We start from the raw sequence: 18,991 nt of genomic DNA on the forward strand, positions 1-18,991 counted from the left end.
GAATGGGTAGCCTTTCCCTTCTCCATGGGATCTTCCCAACCCAGGGATCAAACCCAGGTCTCCCTCATTGCAGGCAGATTCTTTACCAGCTGAGCCACAAGGAAACTGGTAACAGGAACCAAAAATCACCTGTGGGTTGGGGCAGACGATACAGGAATACTGTTTCATTGGGCCACACCACTAGTAATAGTCCTTTCTAGTTTTAAACTCGTATCAAACACCAAAAAGCTACACAGTTTTCCTGCACCATTCCATACTGCTTTCAATTTAGTAAACAAAACATTTTTGGTCAGGACATAAAAAATACTGAGTGTAAGGAAGACATTAATAACCTTTACTACATTTGGATTAAGAACTTTGATACTTAAAGTGAAAAGGCAAGCAATGGAGTGTAAGGAGTTATTTATAATACATAAACCTAAAAACAAAACAAAAAACCTTGAATCCAAAATACATCATTTTTCTTGTGCATTATTAGGAAAAATGTAAGCAATTCAATCGAAAAGGAAGGGAGAATGCTTAACAATCACTAGTCATTAGAGAAACACAAATTAAAGCCAGAATGTACTACCATTATTAATTATTAGAATGACTAAAACAAATAAGACAAATGATACCAAGTGTTGGCAAACATATAAAACAACTGAAAATATTATACGGTGCTAATGGCAGTGTATTTTGCTATAACCACTTTGTAAAATTTGTAAAACTATGTGTCATTATCTCCTAAACCTAGACACATGCACACCCTATGATTTGGCAATTCCATTCCTAGGTTTGTACCCCAAAAAATCCATACATATATTCATCAAAAGGCATATGCAAGTACGTTCCTGGCAGCACTGTTTTTAATAGTCTTAGACTAGAAACTACCCTGTAATAAACTGCCTTATGGGCTCTAGTTCTTCGCTTCTTGCCACATCCCTTCCCATGTGATTTAGCCATCTAGACCATATACATGGGCAAAGGGTACTTCCCTGCCCCTTGACACTGGACTTTTTCATGTGGCATGCTTTGGCCAACGGGGTGTTGGTAAAAACAAACTGATTAAGGGTTTGATGCTTCTGCCATTGTGACAAGACAATGTTCCAGATTAGCTCGTTAGTCAAAAAAGGATGAGAGGCACAGGGGAAGCATCACCCAGGAACTCACAGACCCAAGGCTTGATGCAGAACGACCCGTCTGAGCCAACAATGGAACTGAAGTGGTCCTTCCTGGGCTACCATTCTCACTCGTCCCAATGAGTAAGTGAAGCATCTCATACTCCCAATGACTGCAGCTCAGTTCCACTACCCAAGGCTTAGAAAAGGCACTACCAAGATGAAATAAATATCATATGCTTGGAAAATATGTATCAAATCCTGTTCTGAGTAGCCAGGTTAACCCAAATCAGCCTTTCCTCCCAAGATCCCAGAGGACTGAACCCAGGATTTAGTAAAGATCACAACTTTGGAGTCTGACAGTTTTGTGAGAAAATCTCTGAAGTATTCCTTATCACCTGACCCTGGACAAATTTCATCACTGTTCTGAACCTCACTTTTCCTGCACTTAAAATGGACATGATATCATTTAAATCAGAAGCTTTTGTTGTCTTCAAAGGCATCCCTTGCCTTACTCAAGTAACAATTTAAATGCCTTCTGCATTTACATCCAGAATCTAATTATTTCCTTAAAATGACCCTTAGAGACAGATACCATTATCTCCACTCTTTAAAGGAAGTGTTTGGACTTCATGTGTAAGGCATTTGGATTTGCAACATTGTTTGAAGTATGGAAGAGTTGGAAGATAACCATTATCACCCCAAGTAAGAGAAAAATATGATGTAACCTAGAGAAGGAGGGGGAAGTGAACAGATTATGAAGACATTTGGAATATAAAATTGCCTGAAAGTGATGAGTGATTGGACATCAGAGTGGTGAGAAGCATAAAAGAGGGGAGGTTGTAACTTGATTCCCTTGGTGTTTGGAGATACCATTCACTAAAATTGGGTACCCCCAATGGGAGGAACAGGTTTGGAATATGGTAACAAGTTCATTTTTAGACAAGTTGAGTGGGATGTAACTGTGGCATGTCTGACTGAAGGTACTTAAAAGGCAATTGGATAAGATTTCCATCTAAGAGGAGAGTCTGGGCTAGAGTTGAAAGTTATCCTTATTTAGTTGATAAATCTACTTTAGAAATACATCATGAACACCACTTGAGTTACATGTACTTCAGAAACGCATGCACTTAACCCTTCTGAACATCAATTTCCTCATCTTTTTAAATGAGAAAAATAACATGCCTTAACTTGCCAAATAAATTCTGATAAGAATCCAATTGCAGAATGATTATGTAAGTAATTTGTAAACATTAAATTGCTACTTAAAGGAAAGATTTATTAGTCTCATTGTCATTAGTGGCTTGTTGGAGGTAACCTTCTAAGTACCTGCTCAATCTCTCACTGAGAATTGCTGGAAATTTAAAATATATATATATATATATTTCTTTGAATTACTCCAGTATTTTTAACAGCCAAATCAGGATAAAGTAAATAAAATGTAAGATTATTGAATGAATAAATTGTATTAGTACCTAGATAAAAACAAATATTTCAGACACATCCAGGTAATTTTACTTTTTAAAAAAGCTATATTTCCATGTTCATGTGATAAAGAAGCTGACACTTGCCTTCTCTTTATCAATAACAGGTTGGTAAACAGTAAAGATTTTCCTTCTTGCACATCTTTATTATAATACATACTCCTAGGTAACTAAGGGAATTGATTTGCTCTTAGGGGTATTAGTCAAAGCTATTAAAGTTTGGAGGACATCTACCGCAACTGAAATTTTTCACTACGAAGGAGTTAGTCTAAATTCTTCTTTATGATACTCATTAGATAGTAGAATCAAATGTCTATATGGCTACTTTTATCTATAATAATAAATATACAAATTCAATGTGAAAAAGAATACATCTAGGTTCTCTATAACTAAGGTCATGTGTTTCACTCATTCAGAGGTATGTTATCCAGTCATGATGTAATTTCAAAAGAAAGAGGTTACTAAACACATATCTGTCTAACTTGGCCTGTAATTATCATCTGCTCTTTCAGAATATCATTTCTGAAAAATATATTTCAGAATATCATTCCTCGACCTCACTGAGACCTTAAGATACAGACTCTGACTCTATAACCTGGCTCTATTTGTGCAGCTTGGACCACAATCCATTCACATATGTACAGAGTCAAAGGGTTTGGAAAATCAATCTCTTCACTGAATTTAATTCCATTCTACCTGCATGCATCAATTTCCTTTTTGTGCCAGGTCTTGAAATACTGAAAAAAGCTATTGTAGTAAAAATCTCAACGAACAGGAATGCTTAATAGGCAGAAATGGAAAAGCACAAAGGATGCTTGGAGATCAATGGTCAAGCAGAAGCTCTAATTGGAGCGTGCTCAATAGTTCAGCCATGTCCGAGTCTTCGCAGGCTCACGGACTGCAGTCCACCGGGGTCCTCTGTCCATGGAATTTTCCAGGCAAGAATATTGGAGGGGGTACCATTTGTTCCTCCAGGTCTAACTGGAGAGTCCTGGGAAAAAACTGGAGAGTTAAGTCAGGGGAAAACTGGACAGAATGAATAGTGTGAGAAAGGCCTAGATTTAAATGCTGGGTAGATCCTTACTAGCTACATGATATTGATTACAGTTATTTATTACTTGTAAGCTTTAATTTCCTAATTTATAAAACATCCATTATCACCGCCAGCAGCATCATTACTGTCCTTGGTGTGGACATTGTCATCATTATCATTGGTACATCACAGGATTTTTTTACAGTTCTGTGATGAGAGAATGTTGGTACGACATAACACCAGTGCCTACAACACAGAAAGCTGACTGGTTCCCTTCCCATCTTGGAGGCCTGAATGAGAAATTTTATCTGTGACATGCTTGCAGGTCTTTGAGCGTACTTTAAAAGAAAGGAAAGTGGGCAGAAATAAGGGTAAATCACAGAACCCATCCATCTCCAAATTTGTTTTTAGACAACACCACATGATAATCAAAGTACCACATAAGAAATTAATCAGACCAGCCCTGTTAAGATCATAGAAAAATATGGCTGCAATCTTGGACAGTATTCTGGGGATCTTGGGGGTACTTCTCAGGATGGGGAAGGTATTTGAGTACATTTGCTGTTGTTGTTGTTTGGCTGGATTTTTTTTTGTTTGAAAATGAATGAAACAAATATGTGTTTTTAAAAAATGAAACAGCACATTAAAGACATTTGTGTATGAGCTAGTGATCAGATTGAAAGCTTCTCCTGGCTTCCAGCATCTTTGATAGTGAGATATCTTTCCACATCTGTCAGGAAGTGTCGCTGGAGCTGGTTACATCTGAAATAGGGACAAATCTATGTTCCGCCTGCCATGGGGTTGAAATCACATTTATCCTCTGAGCCCTCCGTCTGGTGAGTGTGCTGTGTGTGTGTGTGTGTGTGTTTTCCTTTCCATCTCTCCCAGTCCATTTCCAATACTGAAGGTGATGTAGGAACTGATAATGGAATGACCTTGAGGCCAAAAAACGCAGAGTGAGTAACGTTCAATAAAATAGACTATGACAGGTATTTCATAAAAGAGGTTTGCGAACAGATGACTTTTTACAAAGAAAATAAACTAACATTGCTTTGTTGCTTGGGTGCCAAAGTGATTTGCTTTTCTCTGCTCTAGCAGATTCTGATTGACTTTTTCTCCTGTGAAAAATGAGGAAAAGGGGAAAAAAAAAAAAAGATTGTTCTATGTGATCCATTCAATAAGAGGGCAGACGATTACTAGTTACCTTTTTTTTTTTTCATTTTGCTACTTCTTTTAATGCTAATGGAAGAGAACTTCAACTTGTAGAAACTTCAGATGTATTAGCCATTATAATCATTAATACATATTGAGCACTTATAATGTGCCAGTTATACATTATTAACTACTTTGTAGGTGCTATATAGTTCACACACAATCTCTGGAAGGAAACTAAGACAAATGGAGTTTAAGCATTCTGCCTAACATTTAGAAATAAAATTGAAATACAAACTTATCTCTGAAACCAAACATCTATGTTTTTAAATGTTGCTTCTCTTTTGAATTCCTCTCTTCTTTAGTGAATTCCTCACTATATAACAAATGAAATAATAAATAAAAGAATAACAAATGAAACAAGAGTTCCTAAAAATAAACTCTTATGGGAAACCACGCAAATCTTTAGACATCAGAACGGTACACCTTGGAGTGGGCAGAGTGGGAATCACAGAAAATTAGAGGACCTTTGCCCATGTAGAGTATCAGTAAATAGATTAAACCAAAGAGCATCATGGGGGAGGGATATGGAAGCAAAGTATCTATATGTTCTGAATTTTTTCAAAAAAATCTAAAAATGTGGGTTTTTATGTGTTCTTGTCGGAGTTGAGAAATAATTATATCTCTGTCTATCTCTCCACCCATTCATATATTCCACATATCCTAAAGAATTATGAAAGTCAAACTAAAAATATCTGTGGAACAGATTACAGTATTGGTCTTCTAGTAAACATATGTGAAATAAAGTAAAGATTGTATACTTGAAATTAGGTTGGTCAGGATTATATTTCCATGCTTCCACTTATTAGAGTTAGGAAACTGGGCACACTTGGTCTCTCTGAGCGCCATTTTGCTCACCTGTAGAATGTAGAGAGAGTATTACTAAAACTCTTAAGTTTATGGAGAAAATTGAATGAGAAAAAATAATACAAGTTTAGCACACAGTTGACAATATATATATATATTTTTTCTCTCCTTTACCATCCAACCTACACGCACGTGCTAAGTGACTCCACTTAAATCTGACTCTTTGTGACTCCGTGGACTGTGCCCACCAGCCTCCTCTGCCCATGAGATTCTCCAGGCAAGATTAAAAGATTGGATTGCCGTGCCCTCCTCCAGGGGATCTTCCTGACCCAGGGATCAAACCCACATCTCTTATGTCTCCTGCATTGGCAAGCAAGTTCTTTACAACTCTCACCACCCAAGCCAGAGGTAGATATATCCATAAAAGCAAAGTGTTGCTTGGTTGGTAGTATCTAGAATCTCTTACAGAGATTCTAGTATCTCTTACAGAGAAAGTGGTCCATTTTAGGTGGACTTCAAAGGGGAGTATTATTTGGAGAAAAGTGACCCTTACGAAGATAATGCTTCAAGTGAAATCTAAGTGCTGGAATTATTTACAGTGTACAACTCTTTTTTGAATTAAATAGAGTTTGATATAAGTCCTTTGCTGAAGATAAGACTTGGAGCATATACTGTAGTCACATTATAGAAAGCTTAAAATTCAAGACATGGAGCATAATTATAACTGAGAATGCCTCAAAGAACCACTGTGATTTTTATTATTATTTATGAAGAGATATAATCAAGTTTACTTAGGGAGTTTAATCTCACAGCACCACAAATAATGGATGTTAGGGAAGTCCAGCAGTGGGAAGAATAGTCAAGAGATCACCCAGTTGGTTCAGGATATGGTCTATGATGGAGAAGGAAATGGCAACCCACTCCAGTATTCTTGCCTGGAGAACGGACAGAGGAGCCTGGCTGGCTACAGTCTAGGGGGTTGCAAGAGTCGGACTCGACTTAGCCATTAAACCACCACCACCACCACCACCACCACCATGGTCTGTGAGCTGCTGTTAGTGGAAATGGAGAGAAAATCTAGATAAGAGCACCCTCAGAGATTAGTGGGAGAGATGTAAGATAGTCGACTTTCTCTGTTGTTGGAGGTGCTGATTAGAAATGGGAGGCAAGAAACAGAAGGATCAAATATGAACTGAGACCTGTGAGGACAGAGGAGTGGAGGAACTCTAAATTCAGCTGGGTTTAAATCTTTATTCTCCCACTTGCTCCCTGTGTCACTGAGGATAGGGTACTTCACATTTTCAATGTCGGCTTCTCCATGTGTCAAATAAAAATAACTAATTTCAGTGCTGTCTTGAAAAGAGAATGAGGTGCAGTGTTTCATTAGGATAGACTAAGCAAACATATAGTCTCTAAGCAAATATATACATTTTCTCCTTTGTATTCAATAGCATGCTCCTTGGAACAGACATGTTTCTTTCTTATTTTTTTCCTACCATTTTTGTCACCATAGGAGATAAGTCCAGTGTTCCATTGAAAGCAACTAGAAATGTATATGTACTTCAGTCAGTTCAGTCACTCAATCATGTCTGACTCTTTGCGACCGCATAGACTGAAGTATGGCTAGCTTCCCTGTCCATCACCAACTCCCAGAGCTTGCTCAACCTCATGTCCATCAAGTCAGTGATGCCATCCAACCATCCCATCCTCTGTTGTCCCCTTCTTCTCCTGCCTTCAACCTTTCCCAGCAGCGGGGTCTTTTCCAATGAGTCAGTTGTTCACATCAGATGGCCAAAGTATTGGAGTTTCAGTTTCAGCATCAGTTATTCAAATGAATATTCAGGACTGATTTTCTTCAGGATGGACTGATTGGACCCCTTGCACACCAAAAGACTCTTGAGAATCTTCTCCAACACCTCAGTTCAAAAGCATCAATTCTCTGGTGCTCAGTTTTCTTTATAGTCCAACTCTCACATCCATACTATCCACATCCATCCATCCACTACTGGGAAAACCATAGCTTTGACTAGATGGACCTTTATCAGTAAAGTAATGTCTCTGCTTTTTGATATGCTGTCTAGGTTTGTAATAGCTTTTCTTCTAAGGAGCAAACACCTTTTAATTTCATGGCTGCAGTCACTATCTGCAGTAATTTGGGAGCCCAAAACAATAAAGTTTCTCACTGTTTCCGTTTTTCCTCATCTATTTGCCATGAAATGATGGGACCAGATGCCATGATCTTAGTTTTCTGAATGTTGAGTTTTAAGTCAGCTTTTTCACTCTCCTCTTTCACTTTCATCAAAAGGCTCATTAGTTCTTCTTTGCTTTCTGCCATAAGGGTGGTGTTATCTGCATATCAGAGGTTATTGATATTTCTCCCAGCAACCTTGATTCCAGTTTGTGTTTCATCCAGCCTGGCATTTTGCATGCTGTACTCTGCATAGAAGTTAAATAAGCAGGGTGACAATATACAGCTTTAATGTTCTCCTTTCCTGATTTGGAATCAGTTTGTTGTTCCATGTCCAGTTCTAACTGTTGCTTCTTGACCTGCATACAGATTTCTCAGGAGGCAGGTAAGGTGGTCTGGTATTCCCATCTCTTAAAGAATTTTCCACAGTTTGTTGTGATCCACACAGACAAATGTTTTGGTGTAGTCAATAAAACAGAAGTAGATATATACCTAATAAACAATAGATTGGTTTGAAAAGTGGTCTCTGGGGGCTTTGACCAATGCCTCAGTGAAATATGCAAAAGGTCAAGAAGCCAGAAACTCCAAAAAAAATAAGATATTAGACTATTCCTGTAACTTGTATACCACCCAAACAGTAAATGAACATTATTTAAAGTTAGTCCTATAAGATCTGGGCTTCCTTGGTGGCTCAGTTGGTAAAGAATTGGCCTGCAATGAAGGAGACTCAGGTTCAATCCCTATGACTCTGTATAGACTTTGGAACTGCTTCTGGCTTAAAGGGGGCGAGCAAACACAAAGTGACCTCGTGGTGGATTTGTAGTTGCCTAGTATCTGCCATAGTTTCTGGCATATGGCTGCTGTCTCTCATCCATTCTTCTTGCCAGGGAGACCAGACATGAAAGGGCTCCTCTCTTGGTGAAGTGGCAAGAGGGGATAGCAATTCTGCTTTTCACATCTGTTCCTCTGGCCTGAACCATTGGCAGTGACCAAAGGATGGAAAATCCACTCGTCCGTCTCAACAGCCAAGAGGACACGGGGAAAGCAGCCTTCCAACCAGAGCACAGAGCCAACTGGCAGGAGGCTTCCCTCCTCCTCTTCAGAATACAAGTTATACTGCCAGATAAACTAGACTCAGGGCACTGCTTAAGTCAACAGCCGGGTTTAATTGGTTTTGTTTCTTAAGACCTCTTGAACTTATCAACAATGCTGTAAAGAAGGCTACTTGGATAAAAGGACTCAGTTGAACTTATGATTGTGTTACGAGTAATAAAAATATTAAAACGTAGAATTATTAGCTACTTACCATGTAGGAGCAGAGTGCTAGGCACTTTAGTTACTATATTCTGTTTAGTCCTCACAATAAGCGAGATGTAACTATTACATTACCTTTGTGGATGAAGAGCAGACTAAGAGAGGAGGAATGGCTTGATTAGGTGTTTACTCCTAGATGATGTATAAATTTTATAATTGTTTCAGCATTCTAGTAGATGCTGAAAGTGCTTTGAAGTTATATAGGAACCTATGCACTAGCCAAGAGAGATGCCAATGTGTTCATCTTACTGATGAGGAAACTGAGATGAAGAATATGTGAGTGTTGTACCCCAGATTTCACTGCTAGGACATCTTGGAACTGAAGTCACACCAGGCCTTCCAATTGTAAGTGAATTTTTCACCCAGTATAACTTCCCAGGTGGCTCAGTGGTAAAGAATCTGCCTGCCAATGCAGGAGACTTGAGTTCAGTCCCTGGGTCGGGAAGATTCCCTGGAGAAGGAAACAGCAAACCCCTCTAGTATTCTTCCCTGGAGAATCCCATGGATGGAGAGACTTGAGGGGCTACAGTCCATGGGGTCACAAAGAGCTGGACACAGCTGAGCACAAGCATGATGATGACCCAGTATAGCCGATGTGACTTTCAAAGTCTTTGTAAGGGGAAAGATAAAGGAGAAGGTTCATGAGCAAACAGCACGTGTTAGAAAGGGACCTCGGCTAACTTGGATTCAGCCAGATTTACCTCTCCGAACCTGGGCTTATTCATCTGGAACAAATAAATAAGTAGATAGATAAATAATTATAAAGTCCTAAAGGAAATGGCAACCCACTCCAGTGTTTTTGCCTGGATAATCCCAGGGACGGGGGAACCTGGTGGGCTGCCGTCTCTGGGGTCGCACAGAGTCGGACACGACTGAAGCGACTTAGCAGCAGCAATCAAGATTAACAACAGTTTATCAAAGTTTCTATCCCTACTTCTTTTTTTTTTTTTTTTAATTCTTTTTTTATTTTTTAACTTTACAATATTGTATTGGTTTTGCCATATATCAACATGAATCTGCCACAGGTATGCACGTCTTCCCCATCCTGAACCCTCCTCCCTCCTCCCTCCCCGTACCATCCCTCTGGGTCGTCCCAGTGCACCAGCCCCAAGCATCCAGTATCGTGCATCGAACCTGAACTGGTATATATTAGACACTCCAAAAGTAGGAGCATCTTCCAAGTTTAATTAAAGTGAAAAAAAAAATGCTGAAGAAACCAGAAAAAAATGTGAATGCACTGTTGGGCGTGGAACTAGTTCACTTGCTCATTTATTAATATGTGAAGTGGTAGTGAGATTTTTATCATAAATCTGTCCCATTCCGCCCAGAATTTACATTAACATTGTGGAAGCATGACGTAAGATTTTGATAGCACCTTCCTCTCTCATTGCAAGACGGGTTCTCAGAAAAACATGTTTGAACAAGTAGGAACCATTATTCACTGTATCATTCAAAATGAAATACAGAAAACAGGTGCCACTAGAGATGTTTTAAGCAAGAATGGGTTTAGTACAGGGAACTAGAGGCTGTAAATTCATCAAGTAGGCTGAAGGGATGAAGTGTAATCTGGGTCTCCAGCAAATACCCGCAAACCATGTAATTAACCCACAGGAAAGTAACACTGGGGTTACTTTTGGAACTTCATACTTTGAACCTGTCACCATTGGTGTCCTCATTGCAGACACCCAAATTATGGAGAGAGTTATCCAGTGTCTTCACACCAGGGAATAAGAAATTGTGTCGAGGAGTATCTGCCACCACTGTTTTTGCTGCCTCTCCCAGCCACCCAGGAAGCTGGGCATGGGATGCGGCTGCATGGAACCTTCATGTCCCCCCAACAGTGTTCCCATGCAGACACGGCGAAAGAGAGATGAAAAATGCCTTCTGTCTCAGTCCTGACTTCACACCTCAAAATACAACCAACAGCACTTCTTTCCACCCAGAATACTACAGGTAAAGAACTGTCTTTTTTGGCTTAGTTTTTCAAACTCTCCTGAGAGAAATAATTTGGGATGGAGGTTGACGTGACACACCCAGAAGTCCAACGCACTTATTCTTCTGGGCCAGTATGAGGTTCACAGTGGCATAGTAAAGTATCAGCCTATCAGAGCAGGAGATGGAAGAGACGCGGGTCAATCCCTGAATCAGGAAGATCCCCTGGAGTAAAAAATGGCAACTCACTCCAGTATTATCACCTGGAAAATTCCATGGACAGAGGAGCCTGGGTGGGCTACAACCCACAGGGTCACTCAGAGTTGGACATGAGTGAACGACTCAGCACGTGCACATAGAGCATGATGATGTTCACATATGAGAATTATTACATGATTTGGGGGAAAGTGATGTCACATAACTGACCTTCAGTTTCCTCATTCCCAGCGAGGAATTAGGTTCTAATGTTCTACTGTGAGATTGATATGAGATGATGTCTAAATTGCCTAACATAGTGCTTGACACAGTATATTCCCTCAGTAAATAAAAATTCTGTGTAAAACCTAAAGCATATACAAAATCACCATAGTATACCACACATAGTAAATGTTTAGTAAAAATATATGTTGCAAGTGTGAATTGCATTATTTGGGGAAAAATTATGTTTCAATATTTAGTCCAAAAAATTATGTTCCAAGACTTATGTCCAATGTTTCACTTACTTTTTCACTTAATCTTTTATAAATAGGACCTATTCTTGTTTGGCTTAAAGAACAGAAATAATCTTATGTGAAAACACAGGAGTCTCAAGCATTTCTTGAATATTGGATGTTCTTCATAGATTTGGGGGGACTCATACTGTCACTGAGCATGTGATTGTAAATTGAATACTGGCTGCTGTTACATCCATAAACTTCCCTAAGGGGAGAAGATGCCCTGCTTTTGTTAGAAAGAAAAAGTTATACAGGGCATGGGGTTCAAACAAGCTTAATCTGCATGAGGATTCGTTTTGACCCTATCAAATAATTGACAGTATTTGTTTCCTCACTATGGGACTGAAGTAACTAACCTCTCATATATATTAATACTTTAAACACAGGAATGTGTAATTAAATTTATAAGTCTGACACAAGGCCCTATGAGTCCATACCGGATACCCAACTAATACATTACTCAACCATGACTTTGTTCAGTCTCCTAGAATGCTCCTCTGTCTGCTCAGCATGGAATAGGAATATGTAGAAAGAGCAATAATTTTGATTTTATATGAACCTGAATTCAGTTCTCACCTTGGCCACTTATCTCTGTGATCTACTATCTCAAAGCCTCAATGCTATCCTATGAAAAATGGGTATACTTATTTCCTAGGTTGTTGTGAGGATTAGAGATTGTAATATTGATAAAACAGGCAGTGTAGTAATGAGCATATAGTTCATAATGTTGCTTTTGCTATTTTTATCAATAAAATACTGCAATAAATTTTTTGACATTATATTTTCCCATTTCACTTAGAATTCTACTTATTTAATATTTAGTTAGAGTCCCAGGTAAATGTCAGAGACCTCTGCTTCAAAGAGAATACTTTGCTACATTTTTGTTTGAGAGTGTTTAGCCTGGCAATGGTGGAGAAAGAGTACTCAAATCAATTGGCATGTAGTCTCCAGAATATAGTAGCTTAACCTGAACAATTTAATTTGCATTCTCCAGAAGTAGTATTTATCTGGAAAATGCTTACTATTTCATAGTGGCAAATGATCTTAGAGACATTTTAAAATAAGGCCAGTAGTCCTATATGGGATGTGTAACTCCTTAATGAAGTCACTCACCTCCACACCAGTGAAACCAGAATTAATGTGTTCTTTTGGCTCTCTGAAATATGCAAAAATGTATACAAAGGGATGTGCTAGTGGAAATAAGGTAGGACTTAAAATCAAAGGAGTCTACTTTGGGTTTGAAGGGCTTCCCTGTCGGCTAAGAGGGTAAAGCATCTGCCTGCAATGTGGGAGAACTGGGTTCGATCCCTGGATCAGGAAGATCCCTTGGAGAAGTAAATGGTAACCCATTCCAGTACTGTTGCCTGGAAAATCTCATGGACAGAGAAGCCTGGTAGGCTACAGTCCACGGGGTTGCAGAGTTGGACATGACTGAGCGACTTCACTTTTACTTTTTCACTTTGGGTTTGAGAGTAAACTTGAAATGTTCCTGACCCCCTTTGAGCCAGTTTCTTTGCCTATGAAGTGATAACAAAATGAAACCAGGTTCACAGATTTTCTGTGAGAATTAAAAATAAGCCGGTATCTCTCAAAATGATGTGAGTGATTGAAAGCAGAGACTCTGGAGTCAAATGGCCAATATTTGACTCTTAGCTTCACCACTGACCACCTGACTTATCTTGAGCAAGCTACCTAACCTTTCTGTAGTCAGTTTCCTCATATGAAAAAAACAAATACATAAAGGGGAGGAGCAAGTTTTATGACCCATATGATATTTAAAAGAGTGTTAAGAATGTTAAATGAGATAATGCACATGAGTAAGTGGATAGTGACTATGAAGGATTGCTATAATTGTTTTGATAAACTATTCATTTCATTATGAACCTTCTTATGCATGCATGCTTGCGGACATGCTCAGTCACTCAGTCCTGTCCAACTCTTTGTGACCCCATGGACTGTTGCCCACCAGACTCCTCTGTCCATGGAATTTTCCAGGCAAGAATACTGGAGCATGTTGCCATTTCCTACTCCAGTATTACTCTTCTTGTATTGCACCAAATGGTGATCTGCTTCCTTGTCTGCCATCCTAGCTAAGATGCACGTTCATTGAGGACAGGTGCCATGTTATATTCATCTTTGTCACATCAATACCTAACATCGTAGTTTGCACAAAATAGTGCCTCTAAAATACTTGAAAAATAAAATTTGTATCATTTTAGGAAGAATTCACATCAAGTGAACCATGGATTCAATGAGCTTCCTTGTTAATGCACGGTGATAAACCAGTCTTTGTGGCACATGGTAAAAGGCATAGAAAGAATGACTGCAACTATGCACTTGCCTTGAAAATGCTTACTCTAGTCAGAAACTAACAATGAAACAGATCTGTGAAATGTGAGAAGTTCAATGCTAACTCAAGATAATTTTCATATTTATGGTGGCCATTTAGGAGCACAGATACATGGTCTCAAGTAACTCATGTATCTCTTCATCCATGTAAAAGTGAACTAGGCAGGGAACCAAAAGTCATGGCTTCTCATCTCAACTAGCCATATATTTCCTGCATCGTCTTGGTAAAATAATCAGTCTCCCTTGGATTAAATTACCTGACTATGAAATGATCTGTGATTTTATACCTTTATACCTAGTCTTTGCATATCATTCATTTCAAATCTGTTCACTTGGAAATTCCAGAATAGGCTTCCAGGGTGGTTTGTTAACAAGCGTATTCAAGAAATAAATATTAGAATCTTGGCATTCTTTATTTAAAACCCTCCAAGTGCTAAGTGCACTCAGAACAAAATCTAAGCTCATATCATAGCCTAGAAAATGCTGCGTGATCTAACCCTAACCTCTCCCTCTCCTGCTCTGCTCATTGCTCTCTAGTTATGTGAGCCTGTCCATTGCTTTCTCCAACCTCAGAAGCTCCACCTAATCCCTCTGGCTGGAAAACTCTATTCCCCGATATGTACATGGTTCACTTTTCCCTGCTTTGAGGTCATTGCTCAAATGACACTTCCTTATAATTTTCATTCCGGACCACTTTATCTAAAGTTCCTCCTCATTTTACCCTTCGGCACAGCTTTATTTTTGTTCATGAATCGTTTTTATTATTAATTAATTATTCATGCATTTAACAAATTTGTGTTGAGTTTCTAATCTGTGCCTTTGTTTTGAGAGGGGTCCTGTGGATGTAATAATAAATAAATGAGGCACAGGAACTGTCCTCAAAAATCTGAATAGAGAATATAGAAATGAAAGAGACCTGCAATTCAGTAAGTTAAGCATTACGATGGGAGTGAACAAGGAATGCTATGGAATAAATAAAGGAATCACATAATCTGGCTGAAGATTTGAGGAAGGCTTCCTACAGAGTGATTGTTAAACTGATCCTGTAAGGTTGAGTTCAGTTCAGTTCAGTCGCTCAGTCGTGTCCGACTCTTTGTGACCACATGGACTGCAGCACGCCAGGCCTCCCTGTCCATCACCAACTCCCAGAGTTTACTCAAACTCGTGTCCATTGAGTTGGTGATGCCATCCAACCATCTCATCCTCTGTTGTCCCTTTCTCCTCCTGCCTTCAATCTTTCCCAGAATCAGGGTCTTTTCAAATGAGTCAGTTCTTCACATCAAGTGGCCAAAATATTGAATTTCAGCTTCAGCATCAGTCCTTCCAATGAATAGTCAGGACTGATTTCCTTTAGGATGGACTGGTTGGATCTCCTTGCTGTCCAAGGGACTCTCAAGAGTCTTCTCCAACACCACAGTTCAAAAGCATCAATTCTTTGGTGCTCAGCTTTCTTTATAGTCCAACTCTCACATCCATACATGACTACTGGATAAACCATAGCTTTGACTAGACTGACCTTTGTTGGCAAATAATGTCTCTGCTTTTTAATATACTGTCTAGGTTGGTCATAACATTTCCAAGGAGCAAGCATCTTTTCATTTCATGGCTGCAACCATCTGCAGTGATTTTGGAGTCCAAAAAAATAAAGTCAGCCACTGTATCCACTGTTTCCCCATTTATTTGCCATGGAATGATAGGACCAGATGCCATGATCTTAGTTTTCTGAATGTTGAGTTTTAAGCCACCTTTTTCACTCTCCTCTTTCATCAAGAGGCTCTTTAGTTCTTCTTTGCTTTCTGCCATGAGGGTGGTATCATCTGCATATCTGAGGTTATCGATATGTCTCTCCCAGAAGTCTTGATCTCAGCTTGGACATCATCCAGCCCAGCATTTCTCATAATGTACTCTGCATATAAGTTAAATAAGCAGGGTGATAATGTACAGCCTTGAAGTACTCCTTTCTCTATTTGGAACCAGTCTGTTGTTCCATGTCCAGGTCTAACTGTTGCATCCTGACCTGCAGAGATTTCTCAAGTGGTCAGGTACTCTGCTATTCCCATCTCTTTAAGAATTTTCCAGAGTTTGTTGTGATCCACACAGTCAAAGGCTTTGGCATAGTCAATAAGGCAGAAGTAGATATTTTTCTGGAACTCTCTTGCTTTTTTGATGATCCAATGGATTTTGGCAATTTGATCTCTTGTTCCTCTGCCCTTTTCTAAAGTTAAGGTTGAGTAGAAATTACCAAAGTGAAAGATGAGAAGTACACTTCTCTGGGAAAAATCAAGACCTGGTTCAAGATACAGTGGAGGAAAAGGAGCATTGGCACTTTTGAAGAATTGAAGGACATTCATGGCTAAAATGTTCTTTTTTAAAAAAAAAATTAGAGTATATTTGCTGTACAGCATTGTGTTAGTTTCTGCTGTACAGTGAAGTGAATCAGCTAAATGTATACATAATGTCCCCCCCTCTTCCTCCCACCCCACCTTCCATCCCCCTCGCCATCTGCATCACCTCAGAGCACCAAACTGCGCTCCTTGAGCTGTACAGGTTGCCACCAGTTACCTGTTTTACACTTGGCAGTGCATATTCGTCAATTCCGATCCCCCAATTTATCCCCCTCACCATGTCTACCCTTGTGTTCTCTATGTCTGCATCTCTATTCTTGCCCTGCAAATAGGTTCATCTGCATTGTTTTTTCTAGATTCCACATGCACCCCAGTGTTCACTGGAGCACTATTTGCAATAACCAGGACATGGAAGCAACCTAAATGTCCATCAACAGATGAAAAGATAAAGATGATGTGGCACATATATACAATGGAATACTACACATTCATTAAAGGGAATGATATTGGATCATTTGTGGAGACAAGGATGGACCTAGAGTCTGTCTTACGGAGTGAAATAAGTGAGAAAGAAAAAACAAGTGTTGTATGTTAATGAATATGTATGGAATCTAGAATGTTGTATTTTCAAGGGGAAAGGAAGTGAGGCAAAGGAAGAGGTTTCATGTGGTTTGAAATGCAAGCAAGGGGCAGACTGTGGACCATGATGGCAAATTTGACAGTATTGCAGGGGCAATAGTATTGAGGAGTTTCAAGAAGATCTTATCTTCTCAAGATTTTTTTGTTTCTTGTTTTCTTTTTAAAGAGCCCTCTAGTTATAGGATGTTAAATGGATTGGAGGGGTTAACGCTCAACTGAGATGCTGTTGCAGAAGCACAGGTAAGACATAAAGAAGGCCGTGATAAGGTACACAGTGATGAGAATGAAGAGAAGAGTCTGAAAGAAGGAGGCTTGTGAGGTCTGTTTAGCACTGTGATATTAGAAAGAGGTAGAGTTCAAACATGGTGCTGACATTTCTGGTTCAGTCCATAAGAATCATTTTTTGAGATGCAAGACACAGGATTTTAGGTGATTTTTAGGTGAGTTTTGGTAGAAAGATAATGAGTTCTGTTTTCAAAGTCATTTGAAAACAACTCCAAAAGGAGATGGGTTAAATATCTCCGGTTTCTCACTCCAATTTAAATTATTGCATTGCTTTTTTTGAAATGTTGAAGATGTAATTATTTGTGTCTAATAAATCTTCCATGCTGGAAGATTTATAAAACTTATATTATCAGTGCCTTAAATATTTGCTAATTTATTTATTTGCAGATATTTCTGGTGAATACTTCAGCTGTCTTAGAATTTAGAAACTTATCATTTAAACAGATTCACATATATCACACTAATGCAACAATTAACCTTGCTAGGCTTCAGGGATCTAATGGAAAACAAGGTAAAACAGAGCTGAGTGGACTTAGGGCTAAAAGAATTAAACATAGTATGCAATCACTTGGTAGCACTATAGCACTGTAATTAGGCTGGTAGGATAAGTACATAAAAACTTCCATGCATTGAAATAGCATCAATGTCATACAAGTCATCTAAGGGAGTAACACCATTTCACGTATTCCACTCTGCTTTCTCACTGATGCATCCATCCTCACCCTCAGCTCTATCAGTCATTATAACTAACAATTACTGAGCAAATATGTCAGGCATTATCTCTGTTCAGTCGTCAAAAGAGTCTATGAGTAGGTGTTGTATCATGCCCATTTGACAGATGAGAAATCTGAGACTTGGAATGTTTTAAGTATATTTACAAGGTCAAAAGATAATGAATGGTGGCACCTGAACTTAAACCAAGTCTGTCTGTATAATTTTGTATAAAGAATGTCATTGCCCATGATGCTACAAAGAAACAATTACAGATAACAATGTACAGCACATTAATAATTGCATAGAATTTTCCATGAATAAGGCATTTAATTCTACCTGTGAAGAAGACATCTTTAAATTGTGCAGGAAAATGTCTTTTCAAAGGGTTGATGTTAATAATAATTTCATGTAGAAACATAAGTCTACCTGAAATGACTTTGCACTGTCTGGCATCATAAGTAAGCACCATGGGTGTGGTAGTTGATATATAATTATTATCATCATTATTCTGAAGTTTCATATGAGCAAAGGAAGACAAGGTAAATAATTTGCTCCAGATCACATAATAATGATAGTGGAGACAGGGTTTAATTCTGAATCTAGCTAATCATAGGGTTAAATGTTTTTTACACAGAGCTTCATCTTAAAAAATCTAGCTTCCTGGGTAATACATGACTTATATTTGGCAGTCATTGCCAAATGACAAAACCCAAGTTTTATTATTGTTATTTGGCTCCTTGTTTGATGATTGTCAGATTATAGAGTTATACAATTGTATTAAATATACTTCAATATGTATCCATTTTCTATGTAGTCCAACTCAGAAGTCCAAGTAATATCCAACTCACTGAGTGATTTAAACACACACACACACAC

The 18,991-nt window shown here is 38.7% G+C and overlaps 1 protein-coding gene across 1 annotated transcript in view; it reads left to right on the forward strand.

Annotated features, from left to right (window-relative positions):
• The window catches only part of TENM4 (teneurin transmembrane protein 4), a 3,327,204-nt gene that overhangs the window by 1,578,352 nt on the left and 1,729,861 nt on the right, over nt 1-18,991 (forward strand). The gene's annotated exons all lie outside the window — the stretch shown is intronic.

The sequence above is a fragment of the Bos indicus genome, chromosome 29 (genome assembly GCF_029378745.1).
Source record: "Bos indicus isolate NIAB-ARS_2022 breed Sahiwal x Tharparkar chromosome 29, NIAB-ARS_B.indTharparkar_mat_pri_1.0, whole genome shotgun sequence".
In the NCBI taxonomy this organism is placed as follows: Eukaryota; Metazoa; Chordata; class Mammalia; order Artiodactyla; family Bovidae; genus Bos; species Bos indicus.